Genomic DNA, 18,618 nt, shown 5'->3' with positions numbered 1-18,618 from the left:
ATATAACTAGAAGAGTTGATTTTAGTTTGGTGTTGGGTGGGCAGTGCTTCTTATGTCATGGACCATGTGACAGGGCAAGACTTCTGGTTCCAGGACTGCAACCCCCACCCTCTCCCAAAAAAGAGTACTGCTAGGGCAAGGGGTGAGACGTCTGGTGGCAAAGGTCAGGGGTTCTGGGTGGGATTTCTGGTCCCAAGATGGCAGCTCAGGGCAGGGCACCTGTCAATGGGCAGGGCTTAACAATTTGACAAGAGGTATATCCTTGCAGTCCTCAACAGCTCACCAAAACTCATTCAACCCAAATAATTGTCCACCTCTGTTCTGGACCGAAGGTAACAATTCACAGAAAAAGCCACATCCAGAAAAGAGATTCATAGATTCATAGATGTACGGTCGGAAGGGACCTTGTAGATCATCAACTCCGACACCCTGCCCTGGGCAGGAGAGAAAACCGGGCTCAAATGACTCCAGCCAGGTAGACATCAAGCCTCCTCTTAAAGACCCCCAGGGTAGGAGCCATCACCACTTCCCTTGGAAGTTGGTTCCAGTTCCTAGCCACCCTGACTGGGAAGTAGTGCCTTTAGATGTCTAGTCTAAACCTACCCTCTAACAATTTGTGGCCGTTATTCATTGTTACACCGGGGGACGCTAGGGAGAACAGGGTCTCTCCCAAACCCTGCTGGTCCCCCCTGGTGAGTTTATAGATGGCGACTAGGTCCCCCCCTCAGCCTTCTCTTGGAAAGGCTGAACAGGTTAAGGTCCCATAGCCTCTCTTCATAGGGTCTGCCCTGCTGTCCCTGGATCATGTGGGTGGCCCTCCTCTGGACCCTCTCAATGCTGTCCACATCCCTCCTGAAGTGCAGTGCCCAGAACTGGACGTAGTACTCCAGCTGCGGCCTGACCAGTGTCGCATAGAGGGGGAGGATCACCTCCTTGGTCCTGCTTGAGATGCATCTGTGGATGCATGACAAGGTACGGTTAGCCCTACTGACCATGACCTCGCGTTGTTGGCCCATGTTCATCTTGGAGTCAATAATGACTCCAAGATCTCTTTCTGCCACCATGCTCTCAAGAAGGGAGTTTTCCAGCTTATAAGTATGCTGCTGGTTCCCACTGCCCAAGTGCAGCACCCTGCACTTTTCAGTATTGAAACCCATCCTATTTTTGTTAGCCCACTCCTGTAACCTGTCCAGGCCCTGCTGTAATCTGTCCTTCCCTACTAGCGTGCCCACCTCACCCCAAATCTTGGTATCATTAGCAAATTTAAACAGGCTGCTTTTTACTCTGTTGTCCAAGTCACTAATAAAGAAATTGAACAGTGCGGGCCCTAGGACCGAGCCCTGGGGGACTTCACTGCCCACTTCCCTCTAGGCTGAAAAAGACCCGTCCACCATTACCCTCTGAGTACGACCCTTCAGCCAATTTGCAATCCATCTGACTCTGTAGGCATCAATGCCACAGTCACCTAGTTTTTTGATGAGAATGGGGTGGGAGACAGTGTCAAAGGCCTTCCTGAAGTCCAGAATGACTACGTCCACCGCAACACCTGCATCCAATGCTTTTGAGACCTGATCATAGAATGTAGGTTTGAGATGTTTTTAGTAAGTACTAAATCTGCTGAAAAATGGAGTTTTCTAGGAGGCCAAATCCATTTGCAAATTCAGGTCTAATTCACAGAATATTTCCACTGAATACAAATATAGGGGAACATTTTGAAAATGTCAAAACATTTTGTTTCAACAATTAGAGATGAAAATGTTTCATTATGAAAATGGCAGGATGTTTCATTTCATCAGTTTTAAGCAAAACTTTGATTTTTCATTTTGTTTCATAGTTTCTGTCTAAAATTAGCACATGTTAAATGAAAGCATGGTTGCAGAAGGACCAAATGCCCTCAAATTGAAACAATATGCTCTGTTTCAAGCCAAAGAAAATATATTGGGTTAACCCAAGATGAAATTTGGTTGGTTCACTGAAAAATCTTTTTATATAGATTTTTGGTTCTGCCACTGAACCAGAAAATCCATTACTCAGCTCATTATAATCTAGAATTCCTTAACCAAAGTGCTGGGCATCAGGAATAGAGCATCTAGCAAGAGGTTGTTGAAGAGCAAAATACTGGGAGGGAGACCACAAAGAGGGCTTGTAAATTAAAATCCAGGAGGTTGACGAACAAAAAGTAAGGAAAATATAGCATCATATCTGGCGCATTAATATAAAGTTGTAGGCAGGTTTTCAAAAGACATCAGTTCCCTTGGAAGTTCTGAAAGAGTGATCAGATTCTCCAAATTGGGCACTGTTTTAAATTGTGTATTTTGGAAGATCTATTTCGGAATAAGAGGTAGTTGAACATTTTTAAATGAAATTGGATTTTGTTTAAAACTGCTGATTAATGATTATGCAGTAATTTACCTCAGGTTTAGGGAAATGTTTTATCTACATTCCTGGCAGGTGTCTGGGGAGCCAGAGTTTTACAGGGTCCTTGGTTCCTGGGCAACTCGCGCATATGGACTACTGTGCTACTGGAGATCCTGCACATACACAGTCCTCAGTATGGTACAGCATCAGTGTGTGGACAGCCAGAAGCTGTAGAGCTGTTTCTGGGACCAGCTAACTCCTGTGCTGCCAAACTCCTAAGGCAGCAGAGAATCTGACAAGGATGTCAGTTTCAGTTCGCAATTTCCGTGGTCTGGGAAAACATCTTTCATTTTAAAGTGATGTGGCTGCAGTGCCCCCAGGTCCCCAGGTGAGGCTGCTGGGGCCAGCAACTGTGCTGGCCCCAGCTTCCCTTACCACACCCAGAGTAACCTGCTGCACACCAGAGGGCGTGTGGTATGGGCATTCTCTAGGGACAACTAGCAGTGGCACAAGGTGTTCCGCTACTAGTTGTCCCTGGGGAACCAAACATCCACACTCATCTGGATGTGGCCTCAATGTCTTTTACCATTCAAAGAAAATTAAGGTTGCTTTCTTCCCCACTAGAGATACATCCCAACGAGCACGCACGTGCAGGTGCATGCATTTACCATGGGGCAAATAGCAGTGGCACATCTTTGTGCCACTGCTATTTGTCCCTGGGCATGTCTCTGCATGTGCACTCTGGCACACAGCAGTGACCCAGGTGGGTTGGGAAGTCTGGGTCCTGGTAGCCTCCCAGGGCAGCAGCATCCTCCTGGCTCATTTTGCCACATGCATCATGCCACTTTTTTTTTAGCAGTCGGTTTTTTTGACACCAGGCTGTCCTGATGTCAAAAAAACCCCCAACCGTGCTGGAAATTAGCAGCACAGCGAATGGGTGCACATATGCTGCATGTGATTTGTGGCATCTCATACTGCTTTGAGGTGCTGCAAACTGCACGTGTGCGCTCATCGGGATGCCCTAACAGACCTGCTGGTAAGCATAGAGCTCTCAGCCTTTACACTACAAGGAGTCATTTGTATCAGTGCAAAGTGGATGCAAAAACATTGTCCAATTAGAAGGGTGGCATTTTTCAGCCACATTGCCTGGATATGAATGACAAAACAAAGGTCAGAGAAAAGTAGCATCTAACACCTTTTCTTTTTAAATCTAAGGCTGCTTGTAAACATAGAAAAAAACCCCTGGTACTTTAAGCTTGGCATGCCCCCATGCCAAACACAGCGCGTGCCCAGAAGAGGCATTGCATTAGTTGGGTTCAGTATGCCTGACATCTGTATGGATTAGGTACTTAAATGGGGCCTTTTGGCACTTTTATCTAATAGCTGATTGAATCATCTATTAGATTATAGTGTCAAAAAGCCCCGCTGAAGCACACTATCTATACAGATGCTGTGGAGCCAGATTAAATGAACGCACTTCCTCTTCTGGTAAAGCACTCTTTTGTTTTGTTTTGTTTTTTCACATCTGTCAGTGCCTTAAAGTTCCTACTTTTAACAGGAATTAATATAATAGATCTGAGACTTTATGTTTAATCTTCTGGGATGTAGGAAGATCTTTTTAAACTGTAACAAGTGCCCATTCTCCTCAGAGATTTAATTCCTTACATTTTTAGTTATATAGTGTTCACTCTGTCCCTTCTGTAAAACCATTGAGGACAGTGAAATAACGCCTGCAGTGAAGTTGTCTCATCTAGCTGATATTTTCTGCAAAAAACAATACTGCTGAGAAGCTATACCTGATTTTGTTCCTTTCCATTCTTAGTATCTTTTCACTGGACTAGCCTCCCCAGTGTTGTAGCAGGTTTTTACTGAAGGAAAAGGATGGAATACATGCATATACTGGAGCAAATCATGCCCTCACCCACAGGCACTGGCACTTCTAGATGCACCCTCCCTTAGAGCTCTGTTTTGTTCTCTTACTCCTCCCAAACATAATTTGGAGTCAGGGCAGGGGAGGAGGGGGAGGGAGGCTGGTAGATCTGTGGCTACACATATCAAGCCCTTGCAAAAAGTTAGAGTGATGTTATTTTACAGCCTAGTGAAAGAAGGGATCTCCAAAAAATGCAGTCTGTTCATCTGGACAGTATCTAGCCCCACAGAGAGCCCAGGCAGACTGACCTTGTATATTTGTACTGGCACATCTTACTGGATCGATGAATTTCAGTAAGAGAACACTGCTGCACTGGAGTGGCTTACAGCATTTCCAGTCTATTTTCCATTGCTGTGTGGACCTCACAATCCCTGCATCTGTAACAGTGAGTTTCTTTAAGAAAGATTCTTATGCTAAACATCCTGCTGTTTAACAGAGGCAGATCATAGATGAAATCATGCAGGTGTTGCCCGGTATGCCAGAAAGGGTGGTATATATGTAATAGATGTGAGACAGAGAGATATGCATTGAGGAGCAAGAGTGAGGGCAGTGATGAAGACCAAATGAATTTCAGTGCCTAAGTCTAAAGGGAAAATAATACGTAACCTGTTGGAGCTAAAGCTGGAAGTGGAGCAGTAGCATGGAAAAGGGAATGAGAATTAATCTATCAGCCCATTCAGAAAAATTATCAAGCGCAGGGTTCTTACACACCTACTTAAGAACCACAGCACTAGAACTTAGACCTAGCCCTGCCACCTTTTAGTTATGTAACCAATAATGTCAACCTCAACCATTTAAAAATTATGAGCCAGGTCCCCCTCCTATCATGAGACTGGGCACAGGCTAATGAGAACTTTCTTTTTTTCCCTTGCTTTCTAAAGCCTTTAGGGTGCAAATGTTTCTCCCCTTCCACATGATGCTGATGAGCTTGTTAAGTTTCTTCATCTTTTTATATTTGTTGCTTATATTGCCTCATTTCCACCCCACCTTTACAATCTGAATAAAAATGTTCTAAAGTCAAGAGATATTTAGCTCAACCTATAGCAGCATATTGACAAGGCAGCTTTTATACCCAATAGGTATACACTTATGGGTGTCTTAAGATTCTGTGGCTAAGCTAGATAGATCAGGGGTGGGCCATTATTTTGGCTGGAGGGCTGCTTAATGGGTTTTGGTGAGGTGTCAAGGGCTGCAACAGTAGTCCCTTCCCTTGACAGGTGCCCTACCTCCTGGTCACCATCTTGGGGGCCAGAAATCCCACACCATAACCCCTGACTTTTTCCACCAGAAGTCCCTGCCTTTGCCCTTGGAAGTAGTACTTAAAACTCTGCTTTCCTGATATGGAACATGACCCTGGTTTGGCATCAGGGAGCACTTTAAGTATTGGATAGCTTAGCCTTAGGGTGTAAATTCAATTAAGGACCCTCTGCACAGATATGAAATATCCACTCTGTGTATTCAAAGATTATAGCCATTTGCTATAATCTTGGATTGCCATCTTGGAACTGGAAAAAAACCCAAAACATCCTAAAAGTCAAACGTATACTATAAGTATTTTAATTTTATTTAAAAAATATTTTGTCTTGATTTAAGTGTGTTTGTAGTGTATATAGAGGTGATTGCACAACAAAATAAAAATAAAGTCTTACTCTTGCATATTATGTGTGGGGTATGATTAGGGGAGTGTGTGGGGTGTGGTTGGGGTAGATTGAATACCCCATGGTGAGGGAGGGAGTGGGGCAGGGGCAGGCACTGCCCAGCCAGGGCACTGAATGCTACCCTGCCAGGAACAGGATGGAGCTGCAGGCCACTCAAGCCCTATTTACATTGCATTTTGTGGACCAGAACGTCTTGGCTCTTAGTGATTTAATAGGGACAAGATCATGACCCAAAGAGGGAAAGAGTGGGGCAGGGCGGACAGTGCTGGGAGGGGTGGCTGTAGCCCATGCCGTATCCACCCATCCCAGTGCTGCTACTGCCTGTTCCACCCCCACCCAGCCCAACCACGGTCCTGGCTGAACCCTCCTGTCAGGAAGAGGCCAGCACTACCACTGAGCCCGCAGCATGCAGCCTGTCTTTGCCCCTCACACAAATCTGGGGTGCACAGGCCCCTATGCCTCCCCCTGGCAGATGGGATGGAGTGGATCCTCAGTATGTTTGCAGATGACATAAAGCTGGAGGGAGTGGTAGATATGCTAGAGGGTAGGGCTAGGATTCAGAGTGACCTAGACAAATTGGATGACTGGACCAAAAGAAATTGTGTGAGGTTCAATGAGGACAAGTGCAAAGTCCTGCACTTAGGACGGAACAATCCCATGCACCAGTACAGGCTTGGGATGGACTGGTTAAGCAGCAACTCAGTGGAAAAGGACTTGGGGGATTACAGTGGACAATAAGATGAATATGAGCTGACAACGTGCCCTTGTTGCCAAGAAGGCTAACGGTATACTGGGCTGTATTGGTAGGAGTGTTGCTAGCAGGTCAAGGGAAGCCATTATTCCTCTCTATTTGCCACTGCTGAGGCCACATCTGGAATGCTGTGTCCAGTTTTAGGCCCCCCACTATAGAAAGGATGTGGACAAGTTAGAGAGTCCAGCAGAGGGCAATAAAAATGGTTTGGGGGCTGGGGCACATGACTTATGAGGAGAGGCTGAGGGAACTGGGTTTATTTAGTCTGCAGAAGAGAAGACTGAGCAGAGATTTGATAGCAGCCTTTAACTACCTGAAGGATGGTTACAAAGAGGATGGAGCTAGACTGTTCTCAGTGGTGGCAGGTGACAGAACAAGGAGCAGTGGTCTCAAGTTGCAGCAAGGGAAGTTTAGGTTAGATATTAGGAAAAGCTTTCTCACTAGGAGGGTAATAAAGCACTGGAACAAGCTATTCCAAGAGGTTGTGGAATCTCCATCCTTGTAGGTTTTTAAGTCCCAGGTAGATAAAGCTGTGGCTGGGATGATCTAGTTGGGGATGATCCTGCTTTGAGTAAGGAGTTGGACCTGATGACCTCCTGAGTTCCCTTCCAACCCTAACTTTCTATGATTCTGTGTGCTGTGTGCAGACAGACAGACAGACAGATACACACACACAAAAACACACTCACAATGACTTCAGCTCACACTGAGTATGCCTAGCAGAAATTATAATAAATGGGAAGGAAATGTTATTTTTGTCTCAAAAGTCATCGGATGTGACCCTAAATAAACATCATTAGAAAGTGTAATAATTATAAGGTTGCTGTGTAAAAGTCCTGTGTCTCCCAAGAATGGCAACAGCTCTGCTATTGCAGAGTATTATCAGTGAGCAAATCGTATAGCAGTTACGAGCCTGGGCAATTACTCTTACACTATGACCCAGCTATTTTTTCCCCTAAATTGCGGCAGAAAACGTTTGGAGGTATTGTGTAATATAATACAAAAACTCAACCAAGATTATCCTTAAAAGGAGCACAAATCTTTTTCTCTCTCATGAATAAGGTGAAAAGCTAGCTATGAAAAAGGAGAAGCTAAAGTCACTTTTCTTTGCCATTAACCCACTGAACAATTTGATTCTACTGCAGGAAAGAAGGGAAATCATCTTCCTTTCAGTAACATCACATACTAAAAAATGCCCAGTTTCATGAGAAATTTCCAGATCTATGTTGAAAAAAGTTGTAACCATAACATTTTTTAGTTTTTCAGCCACAGAAAAAACATTTTTTGATGTGTAACAGAAAAATTCAAAAAACATTTTGACAAAAACTGTTTTTTCTTCAACACTTTGCAGAAAAAAATCCCAACAGGTTGTAGCCTGTATTTTAAATATGAAGGGCAATAATAATAGGAAAAGAGATGCGATACCCATGTGTGCGTGCACATTCCTCTGTGTGTGTGTGTGTGTGTGCATGGTAACATATATTACACATGCTTCCACTTTTGATGAAAACATTGTAAGCAGCTCTAAAAATAAGAAGTAGTTCCATTATTGTATATCCAGTGTATCCTAATGATTTTTTTGTTACTATCAACCTGAACACTTCTTGCTGTACTTGAAGGATTACATTAACCGAAATTACTCACAAGCAGTACTTGTCCCAAAATAAGCTTTCACACTTGAGCAGACATCTTTCTAAATGCTTGCATTTAACACCTGTGAAACCATCTTAAATTTATTTTCTTAGGTGACTTTCGCAAGACCACTTCTTTTTTTTTGGTGTTTTGGTTTATCATATCTTGAGTGTCTTAGTCATCCCTCGAATATGCATTTGCTCGGTCCCACAATGAATGACTTGGCCTCAGAAAGCATCATTTTTAAGCCTGCTGGGTTCATGATAATTTTAGGGGGTTCCAGAGTTACTTTTCATACACATCAATTTTGCATGACCTTTGTGTCCAGTGGTTCTTGTATATCAGTGTAATCAACAGTCCTCTCCTCTATATAACATTCACTCTCCAAGCAGTTCTGAAAGGGTAAATGTAGACAAAAAGTTGCCTGCAATCACCCTCCTCAAAAGTCTAAGATGTACATTGGTGACTTCCATATCCATTATTCCTGGCTACAGGTGGTAAGTCAGACTCTCAATACGTAGTTTGTATAGTGGCCCCTCAAGAGCCAAAGGAAGTTTTCTTCTGTAAAATCCCTGTTACTTATCTTCAGCTGCAGTTTATGGACAAATACCAATCCTCTGTCATAATCACAGACTGCTTTCTTATGTACAGAAGGCATCAGATCCCTTAAAATTATGCAGAAGCATGTAATAGGTCACTAATTGTTTGATTGGCAGTATTACTTTTCATCTTTCAACTGAGTTAGAATCTGGAAATTGGGTTGGGTATGAAAAAAACCCCCTCAAACGTGAACATTCCATCTGAGATTACCAGGTGGTCATTTTTATCAGATTTTAGCTGTCCTGCATGGAGAAATGAAGGTCATCTGAGATTACTACTTCTATTTATCATGTTTTTTGCCCACAAGATGGATGTGGGTGAATAAGTGCTCTGCAGATGCCAGCAGTGACAGCCACATCCACCCAGAGAGCAGGCTATCAGCTCAGACAAGATAAGAGAATAGGACAGAATTGAGACAGGATGTGCTATAATAAGTATACACATTTCCGTTAGTGGAGCTGATACATCAATGGTTTGCTTAATTTGTTTGCTTCATGTTTCTTTAGAAAGTTTTCTTGTTAACCTAGGATTGGCAGAGAGATCTTGCATTTTTCCTCATTACTGTGTCATTATGAGCTAACGTTCTATAGATGCCCTTTTTTTTACAGCCATTCTTTCTGATTCTGCAGTCCCACCTAGAATGAGTGGACTTCTCAGGTCCCATATTAGCTGTACAGGACACTGTATGGGTCTAGGCAGTGCCCCCCCCCCCCCCCCCAAGCTTTAGGTACAGACATTCAAAAAGCCTGAGCCTGAATTGATTCAATCTTTGCAGGTTAGTCTAACCTGGCTAGGGTAAATCATTTTTGTAACTAGACAGACATCCCAGAAATGTAGGCACGTGCCTGCAGTGGCTGAGGCTAGAAGCTGGGGGGGCACTAGAGCTCCCTTCCTTCCACAGCATGGAGCTGGGGAGGTGTTACCAGCTACTTATTGATTCTGCCTGTTGATTCAGCACAGATGTAGCCAGCATGTAGTCTGCTAGCTAATACACAGATACCTCCTCAGCAAGGCAGAGGGGAGCAGGGGGGAGTGGTGAGGGAGGGGACGGGGAAGCTGAAGTCAGGTAGCAGAGGGAAGGGGCAAGCCCTGCTGTGAAGCAGAGAGCCCCGCCCAGTGCAGAGAGCATGCTGGGGTGCTGGAGGTGTCTGGTTTATCTAAAACCAGCAAGGGCTCTGGGACTTCAGGAGGGCAGATTTCAATGAGGTAAGGAGACTAGTCGGGGAGGCACTGATGTCCTGGAGGGGAGGGGAGTTCGGAGTCCAGGAAGAGTGTTCATTCCTTAAGGAGACGATCCTCCAATCCCAAAGGGTGACAATCCCCATGTGGATCAAAGGGGGCAGGAGTGCTCAAAAGCCCCCATGGCTCGCCAAAAGCATCCATGAACATCTCAAAGCTTAAAAGGAAGGCGTACATCCAATGGAAGGGAGGGGCCATCACCAAGGAGGATTATAACTCCATTGCTCGAGATTGTAAGGGGGCTGTTAGGAAGGCTAAGGTGGAGATGGAACTGGGACTAGTGACCTGGATCAAGGACAACAAGAAGTCCTTTTTTAAATACATAGAGGGTAAAAAGAAGTTACTGGGTAACGTAGGGCCTCTGCAGGATATGCTAAGAAATTTGGTGGTCACACCAGATGACAAAGCTAACTTCTTTAACAATTTCTTTGCCTCCATCTTTTTGAGCAGAGACTGGGGCATCTCCTCCACTGGGATCCCCGACGGACTCAGGAGAGGTGCTGCCAGGCCCAGGGTCAGTGAGGACCTAGTCAGAGAATTTCTGGTGGGTCTAGACACGTTCAAGTCAGCAGGTCCTGACGATCTGCGCTGCAGAGTGCTGAGGGAATTAGCAGAGGTCATTGCGGGACCCCGGCACAGCTTTACAAGCACTCATGGTGCTCTGGCAAGGTGCCAGAGGATTGGAAAAGGGCCAGTGTGGTCCCCATTTTCAAAAATGGGAGGAAGGAGGACCAAGGAAACTACAGGCCCGTTAGACTTACCTTGGTCCTGGGGAAGATCTTTGAGAAAATTATCCAGGAGCACATCTGTGAGGGACCAGCAGGGGAGATCATGCTTAGGGGCAACCAACATGGGTTCATTCAAGGCAGGTCCTGTCAGACCAACCTGGTGGCCTTCTACGACCAGGTCACAAAATCCTTGGATGCAGGTGTCATGGTGGACGTAGTCTTTCTGGACTTTAGGAAGGCCTTCGACACTGCCTCTCATCCCATTCTCATTAAGCAATTAGGTGACTATGGCGTTGATGCCTACACAGTCAGATGGGTCGCAAATTGGCTGGAGGGCCACACCCAGACAGTGGTGGTAGATGGGTCTTTTTCGACCTGGAGGCATGTGGGCAGTGGGGTCCCCCAGGGTTTGGTCCTTGGGCCCACACTGTTCAACATCATCAGCGACTTGGACAAGGGGTTGAAAAGCACCTTGTTCAAATTCACAGATGACACTAAAATGTGGGGAGAAGTGGGCACGCTGGGGGAGAGGGACAGGCTGCAACTAGATCTAGACAGGTTACAGGAGTGGGCAGATGAGAACAGGATGGGATTCAATACTGACAAGTACAAGGTACTGCACCTGGGAAGGAAGGACCAGCAGCATACCTACAGGCTGGGGAACTCCCTTCTAGTCAGCACAGAGGCAGAAAAGGATCTTGGTGTCATTATTGATTCCAAAATGAACATGGGCTGCCAATGTGGGGACACAGGAAGGCTAACAGCACCTTGTCATGTTGCCCTGTGGGGTCAGGCAACTCTTAGGATCTCAGTATTGCGCTGTTAGACAGGAGGGTGTGATACAATTGCGCACACACACAAATCAGTTAGGTGCATACACACACACACATACACACACACTACCAGTTCAGGCACATACACATTCAAACCAGCCTAGGCACATGCATACCTATCACCAATTCAAGCACATCCACTATACACCCCAAATGTTAGACACAGATCACTAATTCATATATCATGCACACAATGCCATACACATACACACACACACACACACACACACACACACACACACACACACTAGCAACTCAGATACACACACGTTCAAAATAACTAGTTTAGGCTCATGCACACCTATCACCAGTTTAAGCCCATAGATGCTACACACACCAAATTTAGAAGGAATCAGTTACCAGTTACTAACACCTGCACATCCAATACACATATGTGGATTACTAATTCATATACCACACATACACAATGATATCTATATATGTATATATATGTGTATTCACACACATACCACCCACCTACACATACACACAAGTGAGTTACGAAGTTGGGTGTTGTGATGTGTATGTATGTAGGTATGTATGTATGTGCTTGGTGTATGTGGGATACCTGGGGAAAGGTTAAGGTAAAAAAGTAGAAGTTTGCTGGGAGTGAAAGTCACCAGGACCGGGATTAGAACCGGTGGACTAGAGGGGCCTGGGCTGAAGAACTGAGACTGGGAGTAACTTTAGGTTAATTGATCTTAATGGATTAAAAGACAATGGCCCAAAGCCTACAGAACAGGGGAGTGATGCTGGCACAGAGGCTGGGACTGGAGCCAGAGCTACAGGGGAGCTGAAAAGGTAGGTGGGGAGAAGGAAAATGGGACTAAAGGAAAGTGTGGGTGTTAAAGAGGGGCTCTGGATGTGGGGAGCCAGAGGATGGCTCTGGGGCACCTGGAGAAGTTTCAGGGAGTGGCAGTAGGTGCTGGGAGCTGGAGAAAGGCTCCAGCTGCTGCAGAAAATTGCAGGACAGTCACGAGGAGCTGGGAAGCTGCAAGGAGGGGGGGGGGTGCGGATGACTACAGAGGGTGCAGGGGAAGCCTGAAAACAGAGAGAGGGACAGCAGAAAATTACAGGAAAAGCAGCAGGAGAGACTGAAAGGTGGCAGGGGCAGTGGGAAAGCAGAGAAAGGCAGCAGAAAGTCATAGGGAAAAGGCAGTAGGAATTGAAAGTAGATTGGGAAACTAGTGGAGAAGGGTGGGGGCTGGAGCTGAGAAAGAGAGAGAATGAGGTTGGAATTTAAGATAAGGAAGGGACTAGGATTCAGTAAAACATGACCCAACTCGGGGTTGCAAATGACAGTGGTTTTATTGAACAGGGGAGATGGTGACACAATGTCTTATTGGTTCCCTTGCACCCACCCACACCCACACACACACACACAATGGCAGCAGGGGTTAGAGAGGCTTGGTGCAGGGGCTGAAGTCCACTTAAGTCCAGGAGGAGAGAGAGACAGAGAGAGAGGGTCCAAATTGTAGGAGGAGGTATGCAGGTAATATCTACCTATCCAGGCTGGAAAGGGGTCCTTCTCCAGTAGGTGTTGTCCAGAGGGGGGTCACCGGCAGGGCCTCTGGGTGGATAGGTGGTGTGGCATGGTGCTGGTTTGGATGGAGAGGGTGTTCCACTGGGTTTGTCTTTACTGCCCCTTTTCATAGGGGCAGACCTTGTGTGACCCTAGTGACAGGAGGCATGCCCAGGCAAGGGTCAGCCCCTGGTGTACTGAGCATGTGCGCTCCATGCAGGGGTGTGCAGTTTTGGGTGTCTGTAATGGTGGGGTACAATGGTTGAGTTGCTGGTTCTGCAGGGTCTTTTATTATTCAAATGCTGGGTTCTTATTTCTGTTCCTGGGTGAGGTCTGTGGTTCCTGGATGAGTCAATGCTAGGTGATGGCTCAGTCGTTACAGGCCATTCAGTAGAGGCCTGCTACCATTGTATTTCAATCATTTCCAATCACTCATTCATAGGGGAACCAGTTTACGTGGGAGGGGTACGTGACTCATACAGTTGCAACATGGGATGCCCGGGCAAAGGACACAAGATGTAGACTTGACATATAAAATGGAAACTTGACATGACTTTGGTTCACTTACAAACACAGGCCTAAACCATACAATATCCATATGAAACAATAAAAATCAATACAAAAATGATAATAATACAATATACAACAGTAAGAATCAGTACAAACCTAATAATAATACAATATAAAACAGTGGATATCCAAAACCAAAAACTTGCTACCATTAAAGCTTATCCTAAGTCTGAGCTCACTTATACTTATCTATAGGGAATAGAGAGGGAGAGAAAGTCAGAAATGGGTGGGGAAGGGGAGGGAATGCATTTTAAAACAAATAAAAAAAAGAAAAACAGGGAGTTTTGCTACAGTCATGCATCCACAGATGCATCACGAGCAGGTCCAAGGAGGTGATCCTCCCCCCTGTATGTGACACTGGTCAGGCCGCAGTTGGAGTACTGCGTCCAGTTCTGGATGCCGCACTTCAGGAGGGAGGTGGACAGCATCGAGAGGGTCCAGAGGAGGGCCACTCGCATGATCGGGGGCAGCAAGGCAGGCAGCCTCCACAAGAGAAGGCTGAGAGGGGACCTGGTGGCTGTCTACAAATTGGCCAAAGGGGACCAGCAGGCTGTGGAAGAGTCCCTGTTCCCCCGAGCACTACCAGGAGTAATGAGGAATAATGGCCATAAGTTGACTGAGAGTAGATTCAGGCTAGATATCAGGAGGCACTACTTCACAGTCAGGGCAGCTAGGATCTGGAACCAACTTCCAAGGGTAGTGGTGCTCACTCCTACCCTGGGGTTCTTCAAAAGGAGGCTAGATAATCACCTAGCCAGGGTCGTCTGACCCCAGCATTCTTTCCTGCCCACGGCAGGGGGTCGGACTTGATAATCTGCTCAGGTCCCTTCCAACCCTACCTACTATGAAACTATGACAGACATTGCATAAAATGGTTTGACCCAAATCAGTTAAGTCTGATACTACATTCAATCAGATTTATCTCAGACCAGTGTGAGCCATTCTCAAACTGGTTTATGTGCACTGAATATCTATTCTGTTGCAGGTTTAAACCAGGTTCTGATCACTTAAACCAGTTTATGTGTAATATCTGTCCCTAGCTCATGAGTTCAATTGTAAAACTAGCATCTTAGCCCCTAGTTCTGGACAAGATCCCAATTCAGGAAGTGACAGGGATTTAAGTACATGCTTAAACACAGGCCTTAATGCTTTTGTGAGCAGAGATAAAGTAAAGCAGCTTTCCTGAATCTGGTATACAGCGATGAAATACATTTAGAGCAGTATAGAAGAATTTGTCTTTGCTTACTTGTAGCATATTGGCCATTTTTTCAGTACAAGTAGAATTAGAATGGCATATCCCTGGAATAACTCAGAAGTCTTTCATGTTGGCATTTTCTCAGGAAGCAGAATCAGAGTATTGTCTTATACCAGGGTGGGCAAAACATGGCTTGTATGCAGGATATGGAGGGACTTCGACTGGCCTGCTGCAGGACCCTTATTCCTGCCTGGCTCAGGTACCATCCAGCCCATGGCACACATCCTGCTACCCCCAGGTGTACAACAGAACTGGGGCAGCTCCTTCCAGTTGCCACCACCCACCCCACCCCAGCCCTGGTCTCAGCCCCAGCCCCATGGGCACTGGCAGGGACCTGTGCACACAGCCCTGACCCCAGCTTGTCCCATGACAACTCTGGACCAGTCCACCCATGATGAGCAATAGTGGCAGCACCCAGGCAGACGCTGCTGGGCACGGGGGGAAAAGCAGATGCCCCTCCTTGCTGCTGCCAGGCCCTTCTTGCTGTGGCCACTTGAAGCCTGTGCTTGGGTTACCTTATGGCCCCTCTCTGCCACCATCACCAGTGCCACCTCCAGGCCATCCAGCAGGGCAGTGGTGGAATTGGAAAGGAGCCACAGGGCAGCTCAGGCATGGGTTCCAGGCAGACACAGCAAGAAGGGCTTGGTACCAGTGATGGGGTGTGGCTGCTTTTCCCCATGCCAAGCAGCAGCTTATACCTAGGTGCTGCTGCTGCCGCTCATTGTGAGCATGCTGGTCCAGTGTAGGCATGGGGTGGGTTGGGGTCAGAGTTGTGTGCTTGGGTCCCAACTGGTCAGGAGCTAGTCCACTCTGGCTGAGGTGAGTCTGGAGCAGGCATAGGGTGGGCCAGGGACTAGCCTGTGTGCTCAGCTGCTACTGGGCACTGGTGGTGGCAGCAGCGGCAAGAAGGAGCCACACAGCCCTCAGATTCTGGGTTTGGTGAGACATTTGTGGGGGGGGAGGTTTGCTGACTGGCCTGCAACAGCTCCCCAAAACTGTCTGTGTGGTGCAGGGGCCCAAATAATTGCCCACTCCTGTCTTATACTATAATATTCTTGCCAGTGTCTTTGTGTTTTATGTATGCATTCTCTTGTGTAAAACTGTGTGCAGAAATAGCTAATAATTTAGCCCCAATATTCTCCTTGGGATGGGAAATATACTGTAGATGTAATAGCAAATTATCCTTTTGTCCTCTGTCATTCTGCAGTAGTACATAGATATCAACCAACTTCCGTGTGATCAAGGGACATCACCAATACTTATTTCAGTCTCTTCCACTAAATGTGCTGCAGTGTTCACCTCTAAAAAATTAACATTTTCCAAGAGACTCCACACTTGTTTCTGATCTAAATCTTGCCTGAAACTCAGTTATTTCAGATAATACCAGGCAGCTGCTATTGGCAAATACTGCCTTTCATTGTGGACCACTGTCAGAAATCCAAACATTTCCTGCAGGCACAAAGCCTAATAGCCAATAGGGGTGTGCAAAATGGGCCATATTCGATTCAGATTTGGCCTGAACCCCAGGGATAGTGATTCAGTTTGATTCAGATCAATATCCCCGATTCAATTTGGCTGAATCCGAATCTGAAGTTTTGATGCTGGTTTGGAGAATCAGTGATTCAGCCATAGATACAACTTTAAATGTTTTTTCTACATACCTTGAGGTACCAGGCGCGGCTTGTGAATGATATGATGGAGGGGTGGATGGAGCATCCCACAGGAGCATGGGGCAGCCCCCCGTGTGCTCAGTGGTGAACCTGGAACTGGACCAGAAGTACTTCTGGGCCCACTGGGGAGCATGCGGGGAACCCCTCCTATGCCTCCCTGGCTTGGTGATCAGCCGTGGGGGGACCCCAAGTGACCCCCTGCACTCAGGAGCCACCAGTTGCCAAGCTGGGAGTTCAGGGGGCCCCGTCCCACATGTGCTCCCTGGTGGACCTGGAAGTGGACTGAAAGTGCTTTTGGTCCACTTCCAAGTCTGCTGCTGAGCGCGCTGGGGACCCCCACACACTCCCCCCCCACGCTTCTTCAGGACACTCCATCTGCCCCAGCGTCTCAGCATTCATGAACCACCTGGTACCTTGAGGTATGTAGAAAAAACATTTAAAGCTGTGTCTATGTCCGAATCTCTGAATCTCTCTGAATTGATTTGGAGGGTTCCAATTCAATTTGGAGAGATTAAAGGGTCTCCTGATTCAATTCAGATTTGGAGATTCGGCCACCAAATCGGGTCAAATCTCTGCTGAATAGAATCAGGGACCGAAGCTTCACACAGCCTTAATAGCCAAATCCTCACAGCACCCATTATTTGTTTATATTTTCTTTACAAATCAGTTTTATTTATTTAGCTTATGCAGTTTTGGCATATTGTTTCAGTCATCTTAAGGTGATGTCATCATCAGTGTGAAGCGCTTGAAGGTCACCAGGTAGCTTAGTAAATGGGCACAAGTCAACAATGTGGGACATGGTGGGACAAATCAGTAGGGCCTTGTTAAAGAGCAGTCAGGCTGACAGTTGCATGTTGTAAATTTCATCCACTTCATCCATGCATGAGGTCAGCATGAGCAAAAGACATCTCCACATTTCCTTACAATGGGAAAAGAATGTTTTCTGCTCTTGGATAATGCAGTATTGTCTGCATCCTAAGTCAGTATCGCTAAAGGGATAGGGTATAAATGAGGCCGTTAAAGACTGAAGTCTTTCTCTCTGCTCTGCTACTCACTTGCTGAATGATCTTGGGCAAGCCCTTGCATCTTTCTGAGTCTCTGTTTCTTATTTCATCATTTATCTGTATGGACTGTAAACTCCTCCAGGCTGGCAACTTTTCTCCCTATCTGTATGGGACACAATGGGCTAAGTGCAGGCAGACACAATGGGCTAAGTGCAGGCAGACACAATGGGACACTTGGGCTAAGTGCAGGCAGTCATAGAATCATAGAAGTAGGGTCGGAAGGGACCTCGTAGATCTTCAAGTCCGACCCCCTGCCTGGGCAGGAAGAAAACTGGGCTCAAATGACCCCAGCCAGGTAGGCATCAAGCTGCTTCTTAAAGACCCCCAGGGTAGAAGCCAGCATCACTTCCCTTGGAAGTTGGTTCCAGATCATAGCCGCCCTAACTGTGAAGTAGTTTTTACAGATGTCAAATCTAAACCTGCTCTCCAACAACTTGTGGCTGTTATTTCTTGTTATCCCGGGGGGTGTGTCACAGGGCACCTTAGTGCCTGCTCCTAAGAGAGGAGAAACTGCCAGGGAGAGAGCCCTGGCAGAACCAAGTGAGCACAGCTGTGGGTTGCCGGAGCAACTAAGGGGAGCCAGCTGCCTGTAGGGGGCAGGGCCTGGCCCTTATAAAGCCCAGGGCCAAAGCCAGGCTGGCGGTTCTCTGCCAGCAGCTGGAGAGGCAGGAGCTCCCTCGGTCGAAATATGGGAAGGAGCCTAAGTTGCAAGTACAGCTCATGATAGCCCTGGAGGCTTGAGCTATGATGAGGAGTTATGGCCATGCGGCTTGCATTTGTGTTACAGCCTAGGGGCTTGTGGTTTTGC

Source organism: Alligator mississippiensis, chromosome 3 (genome assembly GCF_030867095.1).
Source record: "Alligator mississippiensis isolate rAllMis1 chromosome 3, rAllMis1, whole genome shotgun sequence".
Lineage (NCBI taxonomy): Eukaryota > Metazoa > Chordata > Crocodylia > Alligatoridae > Alligator > Alligator mississippiensis.
This window is presented reverse-complemented; position numbering follows the sequence as displayed.